The sequence below is a fragment of the Rhinolophus sinicus genome, chromosome 18 (genome assembly GCF_057876585.1).
Source record: "Rhinolophus sinicus isolate RSI-liver-muscle chromosome 18, RSI-T2T, whole genome shotgun sequence".
Classification (NCBI taxonomy): Eukaryota; Metazoa; Chordata; class Mammalia; order Chiroptera; family Rhinolophidae; genus Rhinolophus; species Rhinolophus sinicus.
Genome location: NC_142518.1, coordinates 76,407,964 through 76,435,954, shown reverse-complemented (window position 1 = coordinate 76,435,954; position 27,991 = coordinate 76,407,964). Strand labels below are relative to the sequence as shown.

Genomic DNA, 27,991 nt, shown 5'->3' with positions numbered 1-27,991 from the left:
GAGGTTCTGGCTGCTCCTGTTACTATGCATGGGTGATAATTATACCTTTCCTTGATCCACTCCAGTGAAAGAGCCACAGATTTCCTCAAATCTAAGCCTAAAATTTCAACTCAAGAATTTGCTAGGGCCTTTTCTATACCATAGAGACGCCTGGACATCCTCTTCCAACCTATGTGTCATGGCTCATCATTCTAGGTCCTTGCTCTATTCTCATTTTGCCTGTACCCAAATCACCTTTCTACAGGGAAGGTGCCTACTGCATGTCTGAACAGAAGGGCTACATGGGGTCAACTGAGACATTGGTATTATTTCTAAACCAAAATTTAGATTTAGCAATGCTCATATTTCACACACACACACACACACACACACACACACACACACACACACACACAAAGCATCTTGCCAGAACTGAAGGTCAATGAATTTGAGCTGGCATAAAATGCACCAACTCTTCTTCAAGCTTTTGTTCCTTGACCTAAGTTCACCTGTCCACATATTAACACATTGTTTGCGGGAAACGAGTAAACTCGTCATATCACCTCTAGTTGGAACCGTCAAAAATTTTGCAAAGTAAATAAATAGAGACCTCTTTTTAAACTAAAACACTGAAAGTTTCATAGAAAAATATCAAATAGATCGAAAGATATATTTTACGGAAAGTCTAATTTTGGCGAGAAAATTTCAAAAAAGCCCCGCGTTACGACGATGCGATTTGGCGGGAAAATGCCCGCTTACAAAGTTAAAAGAGCTGAGTATGCATCTCAGTATCTTATTTGAGGCCTATGGTTAAGGAAGAGGAAACACTATGTATTAAAAAAAGTTCACTCAAATACTAAAGGAAGAATGGGACATAACAAGACCTAATTTCCACCTATCCCACTTTACAAATGGTAGGAGATAAACATTCAGTGGGTCACAGTCTCAGTTGTAGGAATTTCCTACCTCCTAGCCCACTAAAGACCACTCCTTTTGCTTTAAAGAAAATTGACCATGGGTCTAAGAAAAGGTCATAATCCATGCAAAGAAAATTCTTCTAGAAACCAAAAGCCAGATCTGAAGGATGACCTCACAGTTGATCATCCTGGCTTTCCTAAGGCTTGCCTGTGCCCAGCTAACATAAGATCTTCATTTGTAAACTGTTGGATCCATCAGATAGTATGTTCCCCTTGCTTCCCATTTTCCTACTACCTGGTTGCAGCTGCCACTATACACTTATATGAAATATGGCTCATCATTGGTTCATGCTAGAGCAGATCTCTACTCCAGCACATGATTAGCTTTGCTTCCCCAGGCACCCCCCACCACACACACACACAAAGAGAAGACTGCCATGTGCCTAGTCTTTCTGTGGCCCTGGGAATCCCCCAGGCTGAGATCACAGGGCCTAGCCCTCACCTCAAAGGAAGATATGATATTCTGGTAGGAAAATTGCAGATAAAGCAGAAGCAGGGTTTGGTGCAGGAGCTGGATTCAGTAGGCCTGAGGGAGAATCAGTCAGTAGAGTTTCCAAATTATTCCCGCAGAGCCTGTACTATGGCTTACAATACATCCTGACAAAAATTTGGGGGAGAGAAAGGAGAAGAAAACTCAGTGTTTATAATAAACAAACAAACAAACAAACAAACAAACAAACAAGGTATGCCCAAAAATGTATACACATTTTAGAAAGGAAAAAACTGTATTAAAATTGTAATACTCAATATATACCGATAACAAAAGATGAATACAAGTCATGTGTATACATTTTTTTGGCACCCCTGGTATATATGTATGTGTGTGTGTGTGTGTGTGTGTGTGTGTGTGTGTGTGTGTGTGTGTCTGCATTATAACTTTGTATGAAACAATGTTCATCTCAGAGCATTCTTTCTCCTTTGAGATTGAGCCTGATACATTCCCTGCACTCACAATCATGTCAGCCAACCACCAGCCAGTTTTTTGGATTTTAGCAGGTAGCCTAAGCATGCCTTATACGCTTTTGCCTAGATTAATAATGAGGGTCTGTAGGTTACACAGCTGTATAAAAAAGGAAAATATCTTATGTCAATCTAACATTGCTTTTTACAGAAAAGTAAACCAATTGCATGCTTTCTTCTTATTGATTTCTGGTTGACTTTTATTTCAAAGAATCCTGAGACCAAAACAGAGACATACTACCCTTTGAGAGGCCAAATAGTAACTCTAAGAATAAGCCTCTTAAGCAACCCATCTGTGCATGCATTCATTTTTTAAACAATAAGTATTTATTGAAGCTTATGTTCCAGGCACCATTCAAAATGCTGGGAGTAAAGAGATAAATGCTAAGCGCTGAGTGAGGCTATACGCTTGAGCAGTGAGTTTTATCCCTGGCTGCTATCTAAAATGTATATTCAATACACAGATAAAAATATAATTACAAAACAAATAAGGGCATGTGAGTTGCAAAATGAAGAGCTAAAAAAAAAAGAGGACTGCAGCAGTTTGGAGGAAGGTCAGACTCTCTTTGACTGCTATCCTATTGTATGAGAAATCAGTGGCAATGATCACACCTTCATACATAAAGAAAAGTTTTGATATTGTTCCAAAGAACATTATTGCCTTGCCTTTCATCCTCATGCTACCAACATCTATATGTACCAGGTATTGTGTCAGGGTGTATACAAAGAGAGATGAATGAATACTAGTTCTTGTCTTCTAAGAGCTCACAGTTCAGTGACATGCATACATACAATAGAGATTACAGTGTGATGCAACCCAGGTAGGCACAGAGTGCTTTGGAGGGACATAGCAGGAAGGGTAACTAATGTTTCCAGAGGGACCTGAGGATATAGAAGCGGGGTATAGAAGGATGAGTAGGAGTTCAGATGAGGGTAAAGGGGATCAAATATATGGTGATGGAAGGAGAACTGACTCTGGGTGGTGAACACACAACGTGATTTATAGAGGATGCAATACAGAATTGTATATCTGAAATTTATGTAATTTTACTAACAATTGTCACCCCAATACATTAAAAAGAAAAGTGGAAACCACTAGGTTGGTATAAGCCATTATTCAACAGTGTATTCTAGCCAACAAATACTCTGAGCATGCTAAATTCATGTTCGTTTGTTTGACCATCCTCCTGCTTTTACTGAACTAAGTGATGTTGGTATTATGTAAGGAAGAGAACAGATCTCCAAACTCTGGAAGAAAGTGACACGTACAAGATTTCTTTTTTTTGGGGTGATGAACACACAATGGGATTTATAGATGATGTAATACAGAATTGTACACCTGAAATCTATGTAATTTTACTAACAATTGTCACCCCAATAAATTTAATTTAAAAAAAAAAAAGAAGCAAAAGCATTGGTTCCTGATGAACTATAAAAGAAGGAATCAATATGGCCTGATGTAAAGCATTTTCTGTAACTATAGCCATATATGAGCAGGACATATATGGGGGAAATGTATTAAGAACAGAGAGCTTGGGAAAAAGAAACTCCTTCCTTTCTCTTAGAAGAAAACTCTTCTCTTAGAAGAACTAATTTTTATCTTGTTATGCAATTTTAATTTGGGAGGGGGGGCTAATTTTTAGTTAGTAGGTCTTTTATAAAAACAAAAGAATTGTCTCAAGCAAAAGAAGGATGGCTAATTCCAGCTCTACTTCTGGACTATTCTGTAATCTTGGGGAAATCATTAAACCTTCATAAACCCATTCATATGGCATTTACAGTGTCTAGCATGTACCCAGAAAGACAGAGGATGCTTTGGAAGGACAGCAGAGGAAGGGTAAATAATGCTATCCAGGGGATTCAGAGGATATAGCACCTAAGCAGGCTATTGGAGGATGAATAGGAGTTCACCAGGATCTAGGGCAGGAAATGAACAAGGTACAGTCCCTGCTCTTGAATAGACTTAAAATGTAATGGGTTTTGGCCATGACAACAGGTTGCTATTGAAGGACAGAGAAAGGGCCTTCCAACAGCCTGTAGAAGGAGGCTTCACAGAGAAAGTACACTTGAGCTGAATTGGGAAGAATGAGTAACCAAACCATAGGGAGGGAAATTTTCAGTGCAAAGAACAACAGTTGTTAAGGTCCAGAGGAGATTAGAGACAACACAATGTATTAGAGGAACTGCAGATAACTTGATGTGACTATAGCAAAGAGGAACGATGAGAAAAATATAAGATCAGTAGAGACCAAATGAAGAATGGTCCTGTATGTCTTTTTTTGTGGTTTGGACCCTTCCTGTCTAGATGAACAGGTTTTAAGCAGTGGGATGGCAAGATTAGCTTTGAATTTCAGAACTACTGTTTGCATGACAATGTAGTAGATGTCTCAGGTTGAAGACTGGGGGATTTTTCCCCCATGGAGTGGGATGTTCCAGGTAGCACCATGGTAATAATTCTGAAGAGAGACAACACTGAGAAAATGAACCAGGGGAGAAGAAGCACAGGCAGTATGAGAATAGAAAGACACAAGAGAGATTTCAAGAAGGGACTCTCTTTTAGACATTGGCCAAAGATGGCAGGGATGCTAGGCCTGGTGGGATTAACATATCTCATGCCCCTGAATGGAAATCTGGGTAGAAATATATTTCTATCTCACGAGGCCTAGAGGAGTTTGTCAGGCCTTTTTTTCCAGTCTTTAGGGGTTTTCCAGCTTTACTGAGGTATAATTGACAAATAAAAATTATATTTATTTAAGGTACACAAGGTGATGGATTGATATTTGTATACACTGTGAAATGATTACCACAATCAAGTTAACTCACACATCCATCACCTCACATAGTTACTTTTTTTTTGGTATGGTGAGAACACTTAAGAACTACTGTTTTCACAAATTTCAAGTATACATTATTATGTGAATTGTCAAGTATACAGTATTACTAACTATAGTCACCATGTTGTACATTACATCCACAGTGTAGCCTTTAGTTTTTGTTTGGGATTCCAAACAGAACTGTGCCTCAGTTTCTTTTTTTTAAGTGAGCATAAACAACTAGCTTAGAATGGTGATAAAAAAACACAACACAGGGTACTAGACTTATTGGGGGGAATCACTTCATAAATTATATAAATGTCTAACCACTATACTGTACACCTGAAAATAACGTAATATTGAATGTCAACTATAATTGAAAAAATAATAGTCACAGGGATGTAAAGTACAGCATAGGAAATATAGTCAATAATATTGTATTAACTATGCACAATGTCATATGGGTTATAGACTTGTTGGGGTTTCACTTTATGAGGTATGTAAATGTCTAATAACTATGTTGTTTTGTACACCTGAACTAATAACAAACTGATGAAGTTGGTTTGCTGATAACAAATATGATTATGTTGGAGACCTCTTGTATTAGCCATCATTGGATCACCGGTAATAATCATATTCCTAAGAGAATAATAGGAGTACATTATTCTGGTTTGGGCCAATAGAATAGCACTTTTGAGTTTTATAGAAAATTCATCTAAATTTTTACACAGACTCTACAAACAAACAAAAATTCTACAAATACTGAATATCTGCAAATGGACTCCAAATATGTAAATTTTGCATAAGTCAATATACAAAGAAGAGATAACCCAGTGACACGTTAGATATCTCAATAAAGGTTAAACTAGGAATATCTAGTGGGAAGCAAAACAAATGTGTATCTAAGCATCTTATCTCTGAGAGTTATAAACTACATAGCAAGTAGTAAAAAGCTGAAGGAAACATCAATTTACATGTAGTAGAAAAAAAATCTCTCTAGCTAAATCAGTTCCTCTCAGTATAGATACCAAGATTAAGACAATAAACACAAATAGAGTAGCAGTAGTTCTAACATGTTTACTTGGCATTATGACATTAATTTGGAGACCATCAGCATGGGAGTTAAGCGCATCTGGGCAGGTAATAGCCAGCTCACGTGCCCAGCTCTCCATTTAACCATTTCATAATGCATGTCCAGATTGGTATTACTCCAGCAGTATGAAAAAACCATACAGCAAGCCTCAAATTATGGAGGTGAATGGTACCACTGTGGCCATATATCATTCAGCCTTGTCGCAAAGGGTACTCAACGATGTCACATTTGTTGCTCTCTTATAAATGTGTTGGATATCACATAGGATACAGAGAGAAACACAATGTGGCTCGGTTAGCAGATAAGCTGTAGCTAGCATTCATATACTTTTTTACAAGGAGCATTATGTTCATTCAGTTCAAGCAACTCTTATGTGCTGACTGTAGCCACAGAAGGCTTTGCCAATATTCGCAAAGATGCAAATATTCAGTTTGGACTGATACCTTCTCAGCCTAGCACTGCTGCTAATGAGCTTCATGACATTGAATATATCTCTTGGTCCCTCTGAATCTATTTCCTCACATACAAAAGGTAGCTACAACACTAACAGGTTGTGAGGACCTCAAGTGATCCATATGTGGGAAATGCTTTGGAGTAATTAAAGATATTCTACCAATAGAAGATGTTTACAATTACTGCCACAGATTTCACAAGCCATAACAAAATTGCCACCATTCATTGAGATATTATTATGTCCCTGGCGCTCTGCTAAAAGTTACTCATGTACAAGTTAATATAAGTTGTGTAACCATTGAGGTGTTATTATTTCCATTTTACAGATGAAACTGATGTTCAGAGACATCAGGTCACTTACCAAGGTCATAGAGCTACTAGTAAGTGGAAGAGTTAAGACCATACAATCCCATGTCTGTGTGACTTCAAAGCTAATCCTCTTATGATTCCTCAATCATACAACAGTTCCATCTGATATGATGAGTTCTCAGTTACTTGCAGCTTTTGCATGGACACAAATGTTCTCAGGGCTTCAGAGTAAGTGAACTGTGCTTCCAGTGTGGAGTTTGGGACCAAAGCCTAGAAATAAGCATAACTTCTATCCATAAAGCAGATGTTTCAGCATTAGAATGAAGGGCAGATGAGCGTGGTTAGAGACCAGACCTCTTCCTCTACCAGCATTAGGAGTCTATTCTATTTCCCTCTCCCAAGTTTCTGTGCCAACAAATGAAAATGACAACAGTGAGGGCTTCACTATTTCAAGGGGGAAAGTTGGAGGACTAGAGGGGACATTTAAATTAACAAGAAACATTGCAGCAATGGCCTGATAAACATGTACTAAAATGACACAGGAAATGAAAAGAACTCCACTGGTTAATTCTGTTTTTCACTCATCTTCTTAAGTAGGAATGAGCACTGATTCCTAGCTCATGGTTAAACAGAAATAAAGACTTAAAGGAAAGCAGGCAACAAGTGCTGTGAAAATTGGGTCTTTGGATGCAAAGAACTATACTGTCTATTATCCTAAGGTCCTGTCCCTCTGAAGGCACCTACCTCAAAGGGCCATGGTAAGGAAAATAATAAGACCTATCATTTATTGAGCACTTAGTATAGGCCAGACATTGTGCTAAATGCTTTTCTATATTATCTCATTTCATCCTCATAACTCAGCGAGGCTGATGGTATTAGTGTCACTCCCATTTTAAAGATGAGGGAACTGAGGCTTTAGGGGGAAAAGTAATTGACTCAAACAAGGTTACAGAGCTAAGAACTGGTGAAACTGGGATTCAAATGCTGGTCTACTGACTCCAGAGGTGGTGCTCATAATGCCTCTATCATAATGAATGAATGGGTTACTAAATGTTTTGAAAAGTATAAAACATATAAATGCAAAGGGCTGGTTCTCCTCACTTAGATCTTCTCACTGTATTCAAGTGAATTTAAGCCGGCACATTTTTCCCTTCCTAAAATTCAGCCAGTCTTGTAAATTATATAAATTAGTTTTGGTGAGTCTTGGCATGTCAACAGGAACTGTGAAATATAAATTTGCGAGGCTATTTTTCTAAAGCCATCTCTTGGTGGAGGTGGTACAAAATTTCCATCAAGGTCTGTAGCTCACTTTTAGTCCTCTACCATAGGCCCAGTGACAAAGGGCTCTTTTACACAATCTTCTGGAAAGATGGCACAGCCCTGTGCTGAGCAAGGTGTCTACAAGGAGGTTTACTTTGGGAAGTGACTTCCCTATATCCTGACTGCTGCTGTTTTCAGCCACTCATGGGCCCTCAAGGCCTTTGGAGCCTGAAGACCACTAGATTACATGAAAAAGTTTCCTTTAATCTCAAGCCTTAAGAGTGTTGCCTTGTTCTACTGTTTCATGGTGACTTCACCTTTGCCACTCAAATGAAAGTAACACAAGGGCAGAATGTTTCTTTCATGCATTTGAATCTCTCTCTGGGCCTAGCACTATGTGGGGCCCACTGAAGATCCTCCATCTAAGCTGGTAATACCATCGGAATTCTGGGATTGAGGAAAAGGCACTGGATCTTTCCTGACAACATGTTGCTGCCCACATACCATTTTCAGTTTCTTAACTGAATCTCACAAGTAGCTGCTCTGGGCCTGACACTGTGATAGGCACTGGAAATCCTAAATAAGACAATGTGGTCTCTGCTATCAAAGAACTTCTCAATCTAATGGCGGGTGTTAGGGGTAGTGGGTGGTATTCCAGAGTATAGGCTCTTCCACATGGTGTACCAGAACCCATATCAAATATTAGCTTGGTCATATTTTACATTCATTTTCACTCCAGAGAGTCTTCAGCAGGGGAAGCCATAGGCTAGGAAAGTTGCTGCAAGGTGCTCTCATATTTCTAAATCCCTGGTAGGGAACGGGGGTGGCACATGACTCTGGCACTAGGCTCCTGGTCTAGTGGTTCACTCCTGGATTTTGTGCTTTTTTCTATCCCCTTAAAGGGAAATCTACAGTCTGTCTGGAGTTCAAGGAAGTTTTCTTTAGCTTGTCTTTACCCATATGTACTGAGAAATTTGCTCTGTTAATTTGTTAGTAACAGCTGTTGAAATTCCAGTGGAGTCTGTGGATGCGCATGCACACTCACAATAGAATTTATTTCATCATCTTGTTAACTCATTAACCCTTTCTTTCTCGTTCTTGAATACCATGTTCCTGGGTTAACATGTAAAAGTAGACCTGGCTAGATTAGAGATGCCTACTTAGAGTAGTACTGCCCTTTCCATGTGTCTGACCCACAGGCAATTCCAGATCATAAATATAAAATTGGAGACACACACTTTTGCATAGGAAACCATTAAGTGTGCACAAAGAAACACATTCTTCATCTTCCCCACTTTTTGGAAGAGAGATGAGGTAACAAGTTTTTTTTTTTTTTAATTTATTTTTTAAATTTATTGGGGTGACAATTGTTAGTAAAATTACATAGATTTCAGGTGTACAATTCTGTATTACATCATCTATAAATCCCATTGTGTGTTCACCACCCAGAGTCAGTTCTCCTTCCATCACCATATATTTGATCCCCCTTACCCTCATCTCCTACCACCCACCCCCCTTACCCTCTGGTAACCACTTTAATCATAGACTTCCAGAAAAACAAAAAAACAAAACAAAAACAAACGAACATTGAAATTCCAATCTCTTTTGGATAGAACTGGCTAACATTCTGCCTATGAGATGATTTCTGTTAAAGGAAACTGGTGAAAGGATACAAAACTTGCTTTGTGCAATTGAACTTTCTCTTTTTAATCCTAGACATAAATCCCAGTCCTTTCTGCTCTGGAAAGATCTAGACCCATAAGCACCCTGGCTGAGACCAACACTCTTCCTTTGGCCACAGGTTGCTGGAAAACCTTTAAGCAGGGGTGAGGAGAGCACTAGTGGCAAGTAAGAAAAAAGAGTGACAACTGTGATTATGAACTATTACCTGCAATCAGGTTTGCTATAGTGCGTGTACATTAGTGAAAAGGTGTGTGAATGTGGCAATATCAGTGTGGGGCAGGTATAAGAGTTTGGGAAAGTATATCTGGGTGTGGACATGAAAGTGTAGATCACTATAAGCATGTGTATGTAAATCAATGAGAGTAGATGTGGGTCAATGGGACCGTCTCAGTAAAGGAGTGTTGGTTACTGTCAATGAGTATGTGTCAGTGGCAATGTGTCCATGTGAGAGTCCGGGTAAGAACACATGGCAGTTCAAAATGTGTCAAGTGAGAGTCAGTGGTTTATGCATCAGTGACTCTGTGGGCATGTGGGTCAGTCTGAGCAAGTGTATCAATGTAAGGGAGGATGTGACAGGATGAATGTGAGTCTAAGTGAAGATCAGTCTATGTGGTCATACATGGAATCAGTCACTGCCTCTGTGTGAGTACATTTACGTATTTTTGTGAATTGACCGTGATAGTGAGAATTGTGTGGGTCAGTGTGGGGTGTGCCAGTGTAAATGCAGTCAGTGACTATGCATGTCACTATATGTAGATTGCGGTGAATGTGCGTAGCAATGTGAGTGAGTGGTATCAGTATGAATGAGAATGTGTAAGAATGTGAGTGTGTGGCAAGTGTGATTGTGCCAGTGTGAATATGTGTGATATACAAATGGGAGTTGGTGCATGAGAGGGTGTACATGGGAATGGATATGAGTGTCAGGGAGTAGGAGTGTATGTCCATGGGAATGTGTAGGAGTTATGATTTTGATTGTGTGGTTGTGGATGTGAGAATATATGAAAATGTGAGAATGTAAGTATGTAAGCCTCGGTGTGCAGTAAGTGTGACTGTGTTAATATAAATTTGTGTGAGTATTGAATGTGAGTGAGCAAATAGATGTGTCAGTGCGTGTCAATGTGACTGTACCTGTGTGTGATTGTGTATGAGTCTGAGAAGAGGGTGACATGTGACAGTGAAAATTGATACATTTATGAAAATGAGTGTATTTGATTATTTGATTATGTATGCCTGTGAGTTTGGTGAACAGTGCAACTATGTCTCAGTGTGAAGGTGAATGTATATGAATGTTTGAGTGTGTATCAAAATAAGTGTGTTTCCATGTGTAAGTGTGACTATATGTTAATGTGACAGAGTATGGATGCTGTGTCAGTGCTGAGTATACAAAAGCTTGTAATTCTGAGTGCAAGAATGTAAGAAAGTATAAAAGTTTAAATGGGGGGGATTGTGTTTATGGTGTCATCATGTACAAATGTGAACATCAGAGCATGCATGCATATGTGCATGTGCCTGTGATGAGTTAGAAGTTGTGTAAATGTGTGAATGTGAAGAGGAAAAAGTAATAGTATAAATGTGTTGTGAATGAAACTGAGGGTGTCTATGACAGAAACAAGCAGAGGAAAGTCAATATGTATTTGTGTGTACAGTGTGTGTAATTGTGTAGGAATGTGAGGGTTACGGATGATTCTATCATCTGTGTGGATGTGAGAGTGAAAGTGTGACTGGGAGTGTGTGAAAATATAAGAAAGCATACAGGTATAAGTGGGGTGAGAATGTGAGAGTGAGGTGTATGGCAAGTGTAAGTTTGTGTATGAAAACGTGACTATATAAATGTATGTGTCAGTATGAATGTGACTGTATGTAGTGGGTTTGTAAATACGATTGTGTGAGAGGGTGAGGGGTAAAAGTGATTATCACTATAAATGTGTCCAGTGTGAAAAGTGAGTGTGAATCAAAGAAGTAAACATGATTGCATGAATGCACAAGAGTACATAAATGTGATTGTGAGAGTGTGTGTATGAGCACTGAAGGGTACCAAAATAATTTGGGATGATGAGAAACTTTCGAGGAAGGGTCTTTCCTCCTAAAGTCGCATGTGTCCAGTTACTTTGCCCCTCTCAACTTCTATCTCCTCATGAGTAAAACAGGGATAATAATACCTACCATGAGTTAGTATCATTTTTATAATCAGAAACAAATACATTAACTGTTACAAAAACATACCTACCTTGCAGAGTTACTGTAGGATTAAATGGTCTCATGCAAGTAAAATGCCTAGTATAGTGCTAGCAACAGTAGATACTCAATAAATACAAGTTATTGTAGCTGTCATAGAACACCCAGGAGTGACCCAGGGGCTTGCTTCTTATTTTAGCCAGTTCTCGTTACCTTCTGCCACTCAAGGGCTATAGAAGATCCCCTACCAGGGCATCTCTAGAAAGTTGAATGCATTGGTATCGGCAAGGCTGTAATTTCATACCTTCAATTTCACGGCCAAAACTCTGGAGCTTCCCCTTCGTGAGAAGGCATCACATAAACAGCTGCTGCTGAACTGCAGTTTTCTTTTGTCCTATGGGCCCAGGATAGGCTCAGCGTGAAAGAGAATTGCACTGCATATTCCTTGTTTGTTTTTTTGTTTTTCTTCTTGGGTGTTTATAAGAATTTTGGTTGTTTGCTTTTTACTTGGGCAATATGAGAGATATTTAAGTAACTGACAAAGAAACAGAGAGAAGACAGGACAGAGATACGGAGGGACGGCCAGACACAAACAGGTGGTTGGACTGCAGTGTATGGCAACAGAAGGCCAGCTGGAGAAGCTGACAGAGGAAGCTATAATGGTTGCCTGAGAAGCAAAGAGAACAGGGCGATGATCAGAGAAGCAGGCCAAGAAACCTGCAAGAAGTAGAGAGGAAGAGAGAAAGGCCCAAACTGAAAGATGCTGGGGAATGTCAGGCACTTTCCCTGGGAGAGAGACTAGAGGCCTATGAGATCCGGTCCCTACCCTGAAGAGCTTACAGTCTAGTTTACCTGCCAAGACGAATGCTATTGGAACCATGCAAGAACCATTTCAGGCAGCATAGAAGCAAGAGCTACTCATCAACACAGTACAGACTCAAGTGTTGTTTGAGAGCTGGAGGAGTAAGTGATCCCTGGTTGGGTGGGAAGGTAGAGGGAAAGTTCTAGAAGGTTTTAAGTTAAGCTGGGATGGATCGGGTTCAGGTTACACTTTGAATAGGCAGGTAAAATTAAGGTTATGAGGCAGTAGAAATTATAGGAACTGATTGGTGAATATGTGGCATGTGGCTGAAACGCCACTTTGATACCAAAAGCAGGGGGGAAGGAAAGGACAGCTTGATGAGAAGCATGTCTGTGTTACATTGAAACTCTTAGATGGAGCTTAACATTAGCAAAGGACTTGGCAGTGACTGTTAGGTTGTTTCTCCTACTCTCCCTAGGATGTAGGTCAAGGCTGTCATTCCCATATTAGACATGGGAGAACCAAGAGACCCTGTACTGGGGTCAATCCCCCATAAAGAAAGGGCCATGCCCTGATGTCTGCCTCGTGATGCCCAAGCAGGACCTTTAACATTGCGAGCTGTGATGGAAAAGAGGCATTTTCCTGAACTTGGAGATCCCTAACTCCCTGCCCTGGAATCCAATACTCACCTCATATCACCACTGCTGCAGGACCTCAGCTCAGGTAGGCGCTGCCCATGAGAAAGGGCTGGGCTGCCTTTAGTTCCAATGGACTCAGTGCTGGGCACACCAGCTGCCACAAGATGTAAGGACTCAGCTGCTCTTTCTTGGGGGAAACCTGCCAAGAGAAGTATTGTGGGGGAGCGGGAACCTCTTTGCCCACCTGCTACCACTCCCTCACCCAACCCTACAGATATAACACATGCACTACAGTGAATTTCAGGAAATCCCTTCAAAAGGCAGAGAACCAAAGAAATGTGAAAAAAAAGCATTATTATGTAGGAGTCCAGAAAGGGCATTGAACTGGGAGATTCAAGTTAAGAAATGTTGTCACTTCATTCTGGATCTGTTTGCTATCTAGTGGAAAAGACCTGTCCTAGTCACCTTTGACAAGTGTTGGGGGGACTAAATCAAATATGACAAGCATGAAATATTTGCATATTTACCAGAGGTGTTATAGTTTAGTGCACAATAGAAAAATGAAAGATGATGGCAAATGCAGGTGGACTCTGAGGATAACTGAGCTTCCTGAAGACCTGGCACTGCTGTTCAGTTTATTTCATCCCTCAACTCTAAGTGTCTCTCTCCATTTCCATTTGCCTTCTCAACAACCTCCTTCTCCAGGGCAGGAAGCACTCTGAAGTCGCTATATCATCTAACAGCTGCTGAGGGCCTCAGCCTCTGGATCCAACTGGAACTTCCCTCTGCCTTTCCCCAATCTCCACCACAGGAATATCTTTCACAATCTTCCCCAGATTTCTTAGGTTAGTATATATTGGTGTGTGTGTGTGTGTGTGTGTGTGAATTTACCCTATCTATCTTCCCCACAGAGGTTTGTCCATGTCCAGCCCTGAAGGAGACGGGGTCTCCTTAACCTCTCCTTTTCCTGTCTTTCCCCACAATCACTTATGCCTCTCAAAGAGGAGACCAAACTTCCCCTGACAGCACCACAAGCTCTGCAATCCTTCCTACCCTATCCCACTTTCCCTCCATGGTGTTTGTCCTCAAAGAAAAGCAGCACCTATATGTAATTCACAATAAAGCTGGATCCAGGCTAGCACAAATGCTTTTAGAGAACATCAGAAGACAGGGGTCCTAATCCAAAGTCAGGGATGGGTGGATGGATATCTAAATGTGGAGAGAGCAAAATTAAAGCCCCAGGGAGCCAAGAAAAGCCCCATGATTTCCAATTCCCCCTTCTTGAATAACAAAACAAAACAAAACAAACCAACAAAAAACAAGCCATTCCCCAGGTCTGGCACTCACTCCTTGCAAGACTCCAGAGTACATCTGTACGCTGTACCCTAGTGACCCTGGCATTCCTGGAGTGCTTCCTACATGCACACTCCAAGCAGCCTTTCCAAATCCCACCCACTGTTCAGCTGAGTGGTGCCCGCAGGCTCCACCATTGCATGAGCTCATTCTAAAAGGGAGTAGGGTGGGTGTAGAGGAGTGAGGGCTGTCAAAGCTCTAGAGAGGGGCAAGGTTCAAAGAGGGCTCAAGAAGAATGGCTGCACAAGCCGTTATGGAAGGCGGTGTGGAGGTTCCTCAAAAAATTACGAATAGAATTGCCATATGACCCAGCAATCCCTCTCCTGGGTATCTACCCAAAAAATCTGAAAACATTTAGAGATAAAGACACGTGTGCTCCAATGTTCATTGCACCTTTGTTTACGGTGGCCAAGACATGGAAACAACCAAAATGTCCTTCGATAGATGAATGGATGAAGAAGTTGTGGTATATATACACAATGGAATACTATTCGGCGGTAAGAAAAGATGATATAGGAACATTTGTGACAACATGGATGGATCTTGAGAGTGTAATGCTGAGCGAAATAAGTCAGACAGAAAAAGCAGAGAACCATGTGATTTCACTGATATGTGGTATATAAACCAAAAGCTACAAAAGAACAAGACAAAGAATGGCTGCACAAAAGCCTCCTGCCTATCCCCAGGGCTGAGGGCGGGTCCCAGGGAGATAGCATACACCCATGGTGGTGGGGGATAACACTAAAAGATCTGGGGGCTGGAGGTGGGGAGAAATGCACCAACCTGTACTAACCAAGTACCTCTGTTTCTGCGCAAGATCCGGAGCTTTCCTTTGGCTTGTCTCCACTTCCCTTCATCGCTTATTAATTCCAAGCAGCCTGCCTCAAAACCACCAGTTGCACAGCAGGAGTCAGTGCAGATGCCACTGGCAGGACACAGTGCTCCACCTGGTGGCCACACTCCTGTTGGCCTGGGGGTGTGTCCTGTGAGTGAGCACATGCAGGATCAAGTATATCTGTGTTGCTCCCTGTACCATGTTGTATTGTGTGCCTTATGTGCTTGTACTATGTTGTGTGTGTGCCATATCATATCTATACCATGTTGTGTGTATATAAAGTCTGTATCATGTGTGCTGAGTTGTGTTTATATCATTTTGTATGTATTGTTTCAGTACTGTATTGTGTATGTGCTGTGGGTCTGCACTGTGTTGTATGTTTATTGCATTTCTCCCATGCTGTGTATGTACCATGTGGCTAAGCCATATGTCTATGTATGTCTATATCATGTTGTGTGTCTATACTGCCTTGTGTGTGCACCTGTGGACCATCCTCCTCCTGAAGTGTGGGGTGGGGATTAGCACACCCATCTTGTGTCTATTAGCACCCCAACCTTGCTGCATTTCAGCCTCCTGCCAGCATCTCTATATGGGGACTAGGGCTGCCACCTTGTTGGGGGTGGGTGAAGGAAGCTGCAGATAACCAGTCTCTCTACCACAGAGCCCTCTCATGGCAGGTACCTGGCCCAGCACTGAAGATATCTTGGAAACTAATTCTGGAGCCCTTTTCAGGCCCAAAGGAAGAAAATGGGCACTGCGAGGGCATGGTTCCCTCTCTCAATTTCCAGCCCCATACATATATGAGAAGGGCCTAAGAAAGCCACAGCTGCCTTGAGTCTTTCCTTCAGGCCAGCTGGAAGGACTGGAGCACTTTTCTACAGTGAGTAAGAGCTGCACAAGGGTTTAGCTTTGGCACCAGAGCTGGGATATGAGATGTATGGGGAGTTCTGCCAAAGGTGTGTCCACTGAAGTCACTAGACGGCGCGAATGTGCTGACTGTTAGGGGTAGGTCTCTTGAGGATTGCAGAATTCCAAAAAGTCCACCTGGCTCAGAGACAGATGGGGGAGAAAGATAGATGTGAAAGGCTCCAAACCCCAAGCCAAGCCCCCTTCCTCACCCTTACTCCAAAAAATTCTGTTTTGAGATTCATTTAGGGAGTCAGGGCCAGTAGCGAATCTCTGCCCCTCCACTCTTCTCCAACCACCTAAGATCTGTATAAGATCCCCATAGAGCTTTTCGTGGGCTTGGATATTATAAGGTCCTTAGCAGATTCTCCACTTGGGCTTCTCTTTTCTTTACTGTTCCTCATTCACATGAAATAAAAATAAAGTCATACTGCTGAAAGAGATGAAATCTGTGTAGGGGTTATGGGTTTGTTTTGTACTGTTTTCCCCCAAATTGGACAGTATACCAAAAGGAGTGTGATTTAGAAGGGGTAAATTTGGGGAAGAGAGCTGTCCTTTAGTGGACCTGTGTTTACTACCAAGACCGAATGGACCCACATTCTAACATTTCATGACCACCTTAGAAACCACCTCCTCCAACCCCATTGTTTGTAAGACAAGCAAACTGAGGCCCAGAAAAGGGTAGAAATACTCAAACCAGAATGCCTGACTTCCGATTCCCAGAATTCATTCCACACCAGCTTCTGGTCCTCCAGTTCCTAAAACACTTCCTTCTCCAAATCTAGCCCCCTCCCACCTCATAGCAAAACCCTGGACTCCACCTCCACTTTGTGGCCTTCAAGACCATCCTATTTCACCTCAGTCATAAGTCTCCCAGCCCTCTCTTTGCCCATGCCTTTGGAATGGTTTCCATTCCCCACCAGTAAATTGTTCATCTCTTTCCAGTCTTCAATGTTCACCTCCCCCATTTTGCTTCCCACCCACACACCTAGCTGTAGCTATGCGTTTTTGCCCCTCATCACATCCCCTGAGTGCAGCACAGATTGCCTTAACCTGAAGATAATTGACCGAATATGTAAATCAGACACGGATCCATCGCATTGATTAACATTTCCAATTAAACTCTGGATTAGGCTTAGTGACTCGAGTAATCACCGAGTAATCACCACATGTGGAAATTCAAATGCCTTCTAAAGTCGGAGAGTATGATAGGAAGCTGCACATTTCTGCGGGGAAATGGAAACAAACTGCCAGACCTGGGGGTTCACTTGGTTCTTTGGTATCCTGTCCTGCGGGGCGACCTGCTGGATCTCTAGTCCCGTTTCCCACATAAGAACGCAGGATATGGGGAGGCCAAACAGGAACACCCACGGAGCCATAGATAGGAGAGTCACACCACTATATTCTTGCTGGCGGCTGGGTTGGAGACACAGGAAACAGGAGCCACACGATCCGCAACCCTCACTGAGCCTCTTGCAGGCTCAGCCACCATCTTCTCGCTAGCCCCCATTTTCTGCTAGCGTAGCCATAGCAGTTATATTAGTGGCCAATGGCTCACTGGTTACAGCTGACGGCCAACTAGCCACAGCTGATGGCCATCCAATCACAGTTGATGGCCACTTACTACGTGAGACAGCCCCTTTCCACGTCAGGCCGAGAGCCTGGAACCTGCACTCCTGGCTGTCCCCACATACCCCTATATTAGATTTTATGTCTGGCTATTACTGGATTCAAGACTGGCTTCAAACCTGAAATGGAGGACTCCAGCCCTGTGCTCCACTGCGTGCTCTTTCCTGCCCCCTTCTGGAGAAGCCGCATAGTGCTGAGTTGGTAGGTGTGTCCACCCCAGGCCCTGCAGATGAAAGCACCTAGCCTATGGCGGGTGGAGAAGTTGGGGGAAAACAGGACAGCTGAAGCTTAAGCTGCAGTTACCTTCTAGGGTAGTTGTTTCCGCTATCACTCATCCCTTACACTGTCCCATGGGCCCCTGCCTGGGAATGAGGGCTTTAAAAAGAATTTTTTTTTGAGCACAGGCAGATATACCCCATGCCTCAAGGGCCTCAGACCTGTCCCTGGCCCACCCCATCTAAAAGCAATCCACCTACCTGTCTAGGACAGATTCAAAGCTCTCCCAGTCCCCTTCGGAGCCCTGGACCCTCACTCCCTTCTCCTTACCCAGGAGGAAAGAGCTGGTTGTTGAGGCTGCCGTTCATGGAGTTTCTTCTCCTTTCCTTAACCAAAAGATACTGGCTCTCAAAGGTGGGTTACAAGGGCGGGAATGCTATTGATTCCCTAAAAATCAAGAATTTGTCCCCTTAAGTCTGGGCTGAGCCACAGGTGTCACAAACACCAAATTCCCCATCTCACCGGGGAAATCAGGACCTTGGATTCCTGGTAAGACAGTTTTTTCTTCTACCACTTTGTTCCTACCTACTCCATCTGATCTTACCTACTCTGATTTCTAGATCTGATCCCCCCACCATGGCTACTCTGTTCGACATTATAGTAGCTTAGTCTCTGACCTCATAATAGCAGAGTCTCTGGTGAGGCAGCAACTCCCCATCCTCACAGTTAGTCCTCATGTCCCTCACCTGCCATGTCCACTGCTCTTCCCCCAAAGACCTCAGCAAGCTTGTTTGCTGTATATTGGGGGTGCCAAAACAATGTATACAAGTAGACACTTTGGTCAGTGTTGCTCAAGCAGTAGTTTGCCGTAATCAGAAGTTTCTAGATGCTGATGGTAACCACTTTGAGCACCTCTTGTAATTGCAGAAGTGAAACGTGACTTGTATTCATCTTTTGTTATCGGTATATATTGAGTATTACAATTTTAATAGTTTTTTTTTCTTTTCTTAAAATGTGTATACATTTTTGTGGCACCTCTGTATACTATTTCCACCTCCAACCCAAAACTCTGCAACCTGCAGGAATTGTCAGCTACTTGGAATATCCTTTCAGGTGCGTGGCCCCTTGCCTGCACTTATATCACAGCTGAACCTCCTTTTTCTGTTAGGTCTCTCCTAATGGGCCCACTTGCTGGCTTGGAGGGTCTGTTCCTTAACCCTCAAGGTCCCTCTGTCCTTGAGATTCTCAGCTATGAGCTTTACATCGGCATACGTCCCAGTCTCTCCTCATTTTGCCTCTTTCATGGGGAAGTGGGCTATGACATTTGTATCCAGAAACAGAGGCTTACATGGCTGTCTTTCCAAGCCCTTGCCTATTAATCATCCATTACCATATTAAGCCCCTTTGCCCAAAAATGCTCCTGATTATGCGCCTCAAGTACCAAAATACAGACCTGCCCAATTATAATTTTTCAAATGGCCCAGTGAAAACCACACTGACCTTTATACCTCGGTCATCTCAGAACAGGACCACACTGTTGTCACCAATAGGAATGGACCTCCTTCTGTTCCAACACCTCAGACAGCCATACAGTTGGCCTGGATTTGAATCTGAAAAACCATGGGGGGAGCAAGACTAACATGGCTAAAGGCTTCACTGTTTAAAGCCATTTTAAAAAATAGCGCTGCAACCGCCCCTTTCATACTTCCTGAACAAAGCCACTCACCCTTCTCTCCTTTGCTACTACAGATCACAGCCCAGAACCCTCAAGTCCAGAGTCTGGCCTGGATTCTGAAACGTGGGACCAAACAAAACAAAACAACAAACAAACAAGTGGGGCCTCTGGCTCCCTGCCCGTTGGCATCACCCCCCAGCCGCTCCCCAACCCCACCCCATCCCTCAACCATCACCTAAGGAAGGAAAATCTGCAATAGCAAGAACCTAAAATGTTCAATCTCTTCGAAAGTGCGGCGGTAATCTTCCCAGAACCAATTCACAAACTGAGGGCAATGCCTCCTAGGAGCTGAGGGGGACAAGGAAGGGGGGCAGTGGACTTAATGACCCCCTCCCCAGACAAAGACAAAAGCCAACTGGGGGACTCCAGGCTTTCTAGGGACATCATTGCATCATTCCGAACGCCACAGAAGAAAAGAGCCCTCCTGACATTACCCTCCCTCCACCAAAAAAGGGAAGGGGTAAAGAAAAATAAAAGAAAGGAGGGAAACCACCCCTTTAAGAAAATCGTCACTTTTTCTGTTTGCTCAGGTAGGGCTCTTCCCACTCCCCTGGAATTGCCAGAGCTGCCGCCACCACTCCTCCCCCTGGTGGGGGGTGGTACCGTCCTTGCTACAGTGGCTGGGGGAAGGGGCGGGTAGACGGCAAAGGATTTACAAGCTGACGTAGCTTTAGGGGCGGATTTTGCCTCTAGTGGCCCAGGCCCCAATAAGCAAATCTAGGGTTTGACCCAGCGAAGGGGCCCAAGCCCCCTGGGAAGGGCCCTGACACACCCACTTGTCCACGTTCATGACCCGAAATCCTGCAAACTGCGCGCTGGGTCTCAGGGATCCAGGGAAGCAACGTCGGAGACTTGAGGCTGGAAACGCCGCGAGAGCGGGAGAGGGTCCGGGAAAGCAGAAAATCTGCCCAGCAGCCTAAAAGCAATGCCCAGCCGCCACCCACTCCCCTGAGCGAGCTAGGTGCCATAAATCGCGGGATTTACCTGCCACTGGTCCAGCCACCCTGTCAAGACCTTTCCTCTACCTCCAAGCGCTCGTGCTGGCGGGGCTGGGGAGCCGCAGCCCCGCAGCTGAAGCCGCAGCCCCGGGGCCAGCCTGATCCCTCCCCCCCCCCCAGGCTGTCCTCCCGGCCCCGCACACTTGCTTCAGGCAGGGAAAAGCGCCAGCCCCCGACGCGAGACCCCAGACCGCCCGCCGCCAACAGCTGCCCGCCCGCGGTAGAGTCCAGTTAGACAACCGCTCCCTAGCCCTTCTCTGCTATGACGTCACCCGGGCTCTGCACCGTATATAGGCCAATCAGAGGATGAGCATCAAACTAAAATCACCCTGAGTGGGCTACTGGGGACCAATCTTTTGTTTCCAGGCAGGAAGCGCCTAGGAAGGAAAAAAAGAAAAGAAAGAAAGGAAGGGAAGGAAGGGAAGAAAGGGGAGAGAGAGGGAGGGAGGGAGGGAGGGAGGGAGGGAGGGAGAGAGAGAGAGAGAGAGAGAGAGAGAGAGAGAGAGAAAGAAACAGGAAGGGAGGGAACAGGGAGAGGGAAAGGAAAATAAGATGGAAACTTCTACACTGTCAAGGTTGTGGAGACAGAGGTTGGGCCAGCAAGAAACGGCCGCCTGACAGTAGGAAGGGGAGTGGGAAATTCACGTCTCTTCCATAACTGACCCCCTCAGGAAGACTGGGATTTCAGATAAATTTTCAGGGGAGGAAATCTGTCCAGCTGTATGGCACTCTTTTAGGGGAGAGAATGGTTTGAATTTGGGACACCACCTGTCAGGCAAGCAGGTTACACTGAAGGAGTCTCTGGAATGCATGGTAAACTCAGAGAGACAGATATGGCAGTGGGATTCATAGAGATGACAATCTAGATAGAGAAACTACCTTTCTGTGCAAGAAACACACATTTCGAAACAGCATTATACACAAAAACGAATAATTAATATACTTCAAATTTATATATCTATAGATATATATGCATTTAAGTTCATTAAAATGTGACTCTCCCTAAAACCCTCCATGGTCTCCCTTGTCTTTAAGAAAAAAATCAAATTTTTGTCAGTGTCCAAAGCCTGCAATCTAGCTCCAAATATCATCTTTTGCTACATCAAAATCCATACCCCCAAACTAGCTTATGGAAATTATGGTAAATCCCAGCAAGAAGACATTAAACTGTCATAAAACAGGCAAAGAATGCAAACTAATAAGTACATTTGAATTACAATGTAAAATATGCCTACAAATAAAGATTAGGAAAGAACATAAAATTATAAAAGTTAAAGTATAGGATTATGGGTGATTTTTCCTCTCCACTTTCAAACTTTTTTAAAAGATAAATATATCCTCACATACTTAAATGGTCAACATGGGTCATTACCCTCCTCAATGTGTGTGGGGGCGGAGCCCCAGAGAGTAGTTTCCAGGCTCTCGGCCTCACATAGACAGGTGCTGGCTCAGGTAGTAAATGGCCAACTGTGATTGCATGGCCATCAGCTGTGGCTAGTTGGCCGTCAGCTGTAACCAGTGAGCCATTGGCCACAATATAACTGCTGTGGCTAGAAGGAGAGAAGGAGAAGGAGAGAAGAAGGATGGGGCTAGCAAGAAGATGGCGGCTGGGCTGGCAAGCGTGGATGGCGGTTTGCGGACAGTGTGTATCCAGCCTCCAGTGAGAGTATAGTGCCGCCAGAGAGAGAATAAAGTGGTATGACTCCCCTACCTATGGCTCCGTGGGTGTTCCTTTTTGGCCTCACCATATCCTGCGTTATGTGGGGAGCGGGAGCAGAGACCCCGCAGGCCGCCCCGCATGACAAATGGCGCAGCGAGCAGGGTATGGTGCCGGCCAAAGCTCTCCGAAGGACGGTGGAGCAGTTTGTGTGTATGAACACTCAGTCTGAGGAAGACCAGGAGGAGCAGCTGCCGGAGAGCTGGACCCCCGTGGAGGGGTGGGAGGACGTGGACGTTTCTCCCACCAGCACAGGAAAAGCCATGCAGCTGCTGGAGAGATGGAGCCCCGTGGAGAGGTGGAAAGATGTGGACGGTTCTCTCACCAGCACAGGAAAAGCCATGCAGCTGCTGCAGAGATGGAGCCCCGCGGAGAGGTGGAAAGATGTGGACGGTTCCCCAACCAGCACAGGCCGGAGAAAGCGAAGGTCGTTGCAGCCCTGTGGGCCGGGGAAGTTCCTGCTCAGGCAGCCCGGATGCAGGACTTATAGTCCCAGGAGGTAACGCTTGCTGAGTCCTCCGTGGGAGATGAGGGTGAGGTCAAGGTCATCCCTCACCCCCAGGACAGCCCTGGTGAATGACTATGGACTATGGGGAATTGCCTTCCATCCCTAATTTAATGGACTGCTTGACTGTTTGTTTGGGAACTGTTGTTAGTGGAACTGGGGGATATTTGCTTTTGTCTCTTGACTGGCCGCCATTGAGAATATGTAAGCACCTTGATTGTGAGTCGCTGTTGTTCCAGCAGGGTACCCTGAGAGGCACAGAGAGAGTGGCAGTGCCCTGAGAGCCCTGGCTGAGTCCAGGAAGTCTGGCTGAGCCCTGAAGATACCCTGGCTGTGCCCAGGAAGTCGGGCTGTTCCCAGAGAGAGTGGCAGTGCCCTGAGAGCCCTGGCTGAGTCCAGGAAGTGTGGCTGAGCCCTGAAGTTACCCTGGCTGTGCCCAGGAAGTCGGGCTGTTCCCAGAGAGAGTGGCAGTGCCCTGAGAGCCCTGGCTGTGTCCAGGAAGTGTGGCTGTTCCCAGAGAAAGTGGCAGTGCCCTGAGAAATCCTAGCTGTGCCCGGGGAAACTAGTGGTACCCTAAGAAGTCCAGGAAGTCTGGCAGTGCCCAGGAGTACTGGTGGTGCCCTGAGAAACCCTGGCTGTGTCCGGGAAGACAGGTGGTACCCTAAGAAGTCCAGGAAGTCTGGCAGTGCCCAGGAGTACTGGTGGTGCCCTGAGAAACCCTGGCTATGTCCGGGAAGACAGGTGGTACCCTAAGAAGTCCAGGAAGTCTGGCAGTGCCCAGGAGTACTGGTGGTGCCCTGAGAAACCCTGGCTGTGTCCGGGAAGACAGGTGGTACCCTAAGAAGTCCAGGAAGTCTGGCAGTGCCCAGGAGTACTGGTGGTGCCCTGAGAAACCCTGGCTATGTCCGGGAAGACAGGTGGTACCCTAAGAAGTCCAGGAAGTCTGGCAGTGCCCAGGAGTACTGGTGGTGCCCTGAGAAACCCTGGCTGTGCCCAGAGAGCCTGGCTGTGTCCAGGATATTGCATTCACCCCCAGGCTCCTCGCACAGGTCCCCTCGCGGAAGACGCTTGTCGCATAGATTGTGAGGCGAGAGCCTGTAGGGGTGGAGTGTGGGGGCGGAGCCCCAGAGAGTAGTTTCCAGGCTCTCGGCCTCACATAGACAGGTGCTGGCTCAGGTAGTAAATGGCCAACTGTGATTGCATGGCCATCAGCTGTGGCTAGTTGGCCGTCAGCTGTAACCAGTGAGCCATTGGCCACAATATAACTGCTGTGGCTAGAAGGAGAGAAGGAGAAGGAGAGAAGAAGGATGGGGCTAGCAAGAAGATGGCGGCTGGGCTGGCAAGCGTGGATGGCGGTTTGCGGACAGTGTGTATCCAGCCTCCAGTGAGAGTATAGTGCCGCCAGAGAGAGAATAAAGTGGTATGACTCCCCTACCTATGGCTCCGTGGGTGTTCCTTTTTGGCCTCACCATATCCTGCGTTCTTGTGTGGGGAGCGGGAGCAGAGACCCCGCAGGTCTCCCCGCATGACAATGTGCTTCTATCCAATATTCTCTACTCCACATAACATCCAGCAATCATTTCTCCATAATGCCAACAAAATAAGTTTCAAGACCAAGAGTGAACTAATATGTCTGCCAAAATCATTTTAGGAAAAGTCACACAGCAGGCCTCTAGATTCACCAGAGACAATATCTGGGGAAGTTGGAGGATGGGATGCTTCTTTGGACAAATTTATTTTAAATTGTGATGATACTGGGAACTGAAAAAAGAACAATGACCCTTCCAATCTATGACAAAGCAGGAAAGAGGGAGACAAAGACTAAGTGAACTGCATACTTCAGACTGTTCAAAGGATCACTTTGCATTCTACTTTTTATTTTCCTTAATTAAAAATATATATGCATACATGAGTATGACATGAACTTTGCAGAAAATGGCAGAGCTGGGATTTGTATCTCTGTCTGAGTCCCAAGCCCATGCCTTTTCTAACATAATACGTGGTATTATCGTTCTATTAAAATACATACTTTCTTTGAAAAAAAATCCAACAGATTATACCAGATTGATGTTTTCAAAAAATCAGGCATTTTTAAATAGCTTTTTTTTTTCTTGCATAGTGGTTACTTGTCTCCTAACACAAAATACCCATCATGCTTCTTCTCAAATCCCTAATTGATGGGTTGAAATCAGTATGGTTCTACTTCCAATGATTTTACAGATATATTTTTAATTAACTTTGGAGTTAAAAAAATAACCCATCACATTGATTTTTGTTTTCACATTATGGTAAAACTAATCTAAATATGCACTGATGTAAATGAATGTCATTTACCTAAATGTTACATCGCTGATTTGTAAAATGCACTTATTTGAGTTATTTTAAATAATAACACCTTTTAAAGAAATAGAATGATATAACTGGATTTTCTGTCTAATGATTTAACTTGGGTCTTCTAGGCTATCAATTTAAAGTGTAATTAAAAGGTACTTGGTTTCACTTTAATCCTCCTGTATGCCTGTGCTATAACTCAGAGCTATTTATGCAGTCACTACATATGGTTATTTGAATATTTCGTGTGTGTACTTCTTCTCTCCCTGATGATTATAGAAAGCAGCACGGGGCCAAAATCCTATTAGATGCTTGACAAATTAAAACATAGTGATGTCATAGAAAGAGGACTGGACTTAATAGCCAGGCCCAGCACAAAAGACTTCAGTCTTCTTGTGAAAGGGGGGTAACCTATATTATTCTTGATACCATAAAGCAGTCTTTACTGCCAACATAGTTTGTTCTCCAAGAATATAGGACAACTGCATGGAAACTTTTAGGGAAGCTGAAATGTTTTAAAGATTTCATCTGTGTAATTTTTCCTACTCAACTCCCACTGTCCTGTTCCCTTCCTCAAGCTCCTTGATTTAAGGCTATAATAACAACACTATCAAATGAACCACTTGACATATGTATCCTACTTCTCAGGTTACAGACCACTTTTGCTTTATCCTCACAACCACAGCAGTGTACTATGGCAATTACTATGATCTTCATTTCATAGATGAGCATGTGGATGCCCAGTGAATGGGTTTAAAGTAGCCTGCTCAATGGTCCTAGAAACCAAGTTTGCCACACTCAGTTCTGTGTTCTTTCTACCACCCTACATGGCATTTTTAGTTGTATTTCTTCTTTGGTTCGCACCAACCCATCCAGTCCCTTGAGTCACATGAGAAATGAGTGACTCTGGGATGCAGCTTGTAGCAATGGAAGTAAACTAAAAAGAGTATCTTCAAACCTGTTCCAGTCAAATTCCAGAAAATGGGAACATTGTTCATTTTCATATACCACTGATGGGAGTGTAAAGTGGCAGAGCCCTTTTGGAAGACAAGTTGACAATACTTAGGAAATTTTTAAATGCATATGCCACTTGACCAAGGAATTTCAACGCAAGGAATTTGACTATGGATATACTCATAAAAACATGCCAAGATATATTCAAGTAGGTTCACTGCTGTATCTTACGTAAGAATGAAAAAAATAAAACAAAACACATTTACATAAAGAACAATCCAAGTGTCCCTCAATAAGGGAATTGTTAAATCAATTATGGTATAAACGTATTTTGAAATAGTATACATCACCTAAAAAGAATCAAGTAGACTCCTACGTATTGAAATAGAAAAACACCTTAACACATTCTTGAGTGAAAAAATGTGACAGAATAGCATATATACTATTATTTTGTTTTTGTTACAGAAACTGTGTGTGTGTGTGTTTAAACTGTAATTATACACACCAAACTGCTAATAGGGTGACTCTGGAAATTAAAAAGTTGGGAAGGGAGACATGTAGTTATATGTGTGTAGTTGGGGACATTAACCATTTTCTTTATATATTTCTGTATTGTTTGTACATTTTTTTTTTACAATAAGCATCGACAGTATTCTGAATGTAGGAAACCTGAAAAAAGGAAAATATAGCCTTATTTGGGTTAAGAAAAAATGAAACAAAAAAACAAATGAAAAACATCCCTGCTATCCCAAAAGGGGTCTGAATTCCAGGTCAATGGTTCAATAAAGGCTATGGTGTGCCAGGCAGACCTGAGCCATACCTGGGCAAGCACTGGATGCAGGACAGAAATGTAAAACCCACAGGGGAAAAGAAGCCTGGATATCCTGGTTCCCTTCCCACCTCAGCCTCCAGTACCACAGCCAGAAATTATTCCCAGTGGTGGACTCTGGGTCTCTATGGTTTTCAGTCTTTCTATCTTTTGCTACTGCAGCTGCACTTAAAACCCTTCCCTCACCCCTACACCCGCTCTGAACATAGAAGAACCTGGTTTGATAGCTAGTGCACAAAGCATTATCTGGAAGCACATTGCCCACTCCTCTTTCTTTGGAGTCCGCTCACTACAACCTGTTGCCATCACTACGGTCAGGCCCTACTGGGACATTTCCTTCCTGCCTCCACTCTCATCGTTAGGGGTTCCAGCTCTCCTGTAGGAAGCAACATAGTCGGCAGCCTGCTGGCCAAAAAGCAAGGAGCCTCAGAGAAGCCGAAAGGTTTCATCCTAGGTTCCTTAAAAAACAGTTTGGGGAAAGAGGGAAGCCCATGGCTAAGACATCACCATTCTCTTGGGCCTTCAGAGTTATGGCCATGGAATCAGGATACCCAGACTCTTGTCTAGCTTCTGGCTAGGAAACCTTAAGCAAGACTCAAATTTCCATGGGCTTTAATTTTCTCCTCTGTGAAGCTTGCCCTGCCTATCTCTCTGGGCTCTTGTATGGATGCAAATGGCTAATGTAACAACAGGGGATTTAACAGATTTCAGAGCTATAAATACACCTCCTCAATTGACTTGATGAGTCCTCATTTACATACGCTCCCTATGGTGGGATCTTGAGAATGGTGGGATTTCTCCCCTTCCTTTGCTATAGTTAGCACCAGTTAGAGACCTGCCC

At 43.7% G+C, this 27,991-nt stretch overlaps 1 protein-coding gene across 20 annotated transcripts in view; it reads right to left on the bottom strand.

Moving 5' to 3' along the window:
• The window catches only part of PAK3 (p21 (RAC1) activated kinase 3), a 408,807-nt gene that overhangs the window by 202,358 nt on the left and 178,458 nt on the right, over positions 1-27,991 (bottom strand). Inside the window, exons 1-7 of one of the 20 annotated variants that reach the window (XM_088794986.1) lie at positions 20,801-21,040; positions 19,582-19,691; positions 18,412-18,528; positions 15,289-15,478; positions 13,194-13,341; positions 12,007-12,096; positions 1,399-1,553 (exon numbers count right to left, since the gene is read on the bottom strand). The exons of 4 other annotated variants lie outside the window; for them this stretch is intronic. The gene's annotated coding sequence lies outside the window, so the exon portion shown is untranslated. Of the gene's footprint in view, positions 1-1,398; positions 1,554-12,006; positions 12,097-13,193; positions 13,342-15,288; positions 15,479-18,411; positions 18,529-19,581; positions 19,692-20,800; positions 21,066-27,991 lie in introns of those variants that run through there. 15 more of the 20 variants (XM_088794989.1, XM_088794987.1, XM_088794984.1 and 12 more) reach the window with 15 other exon arrangements.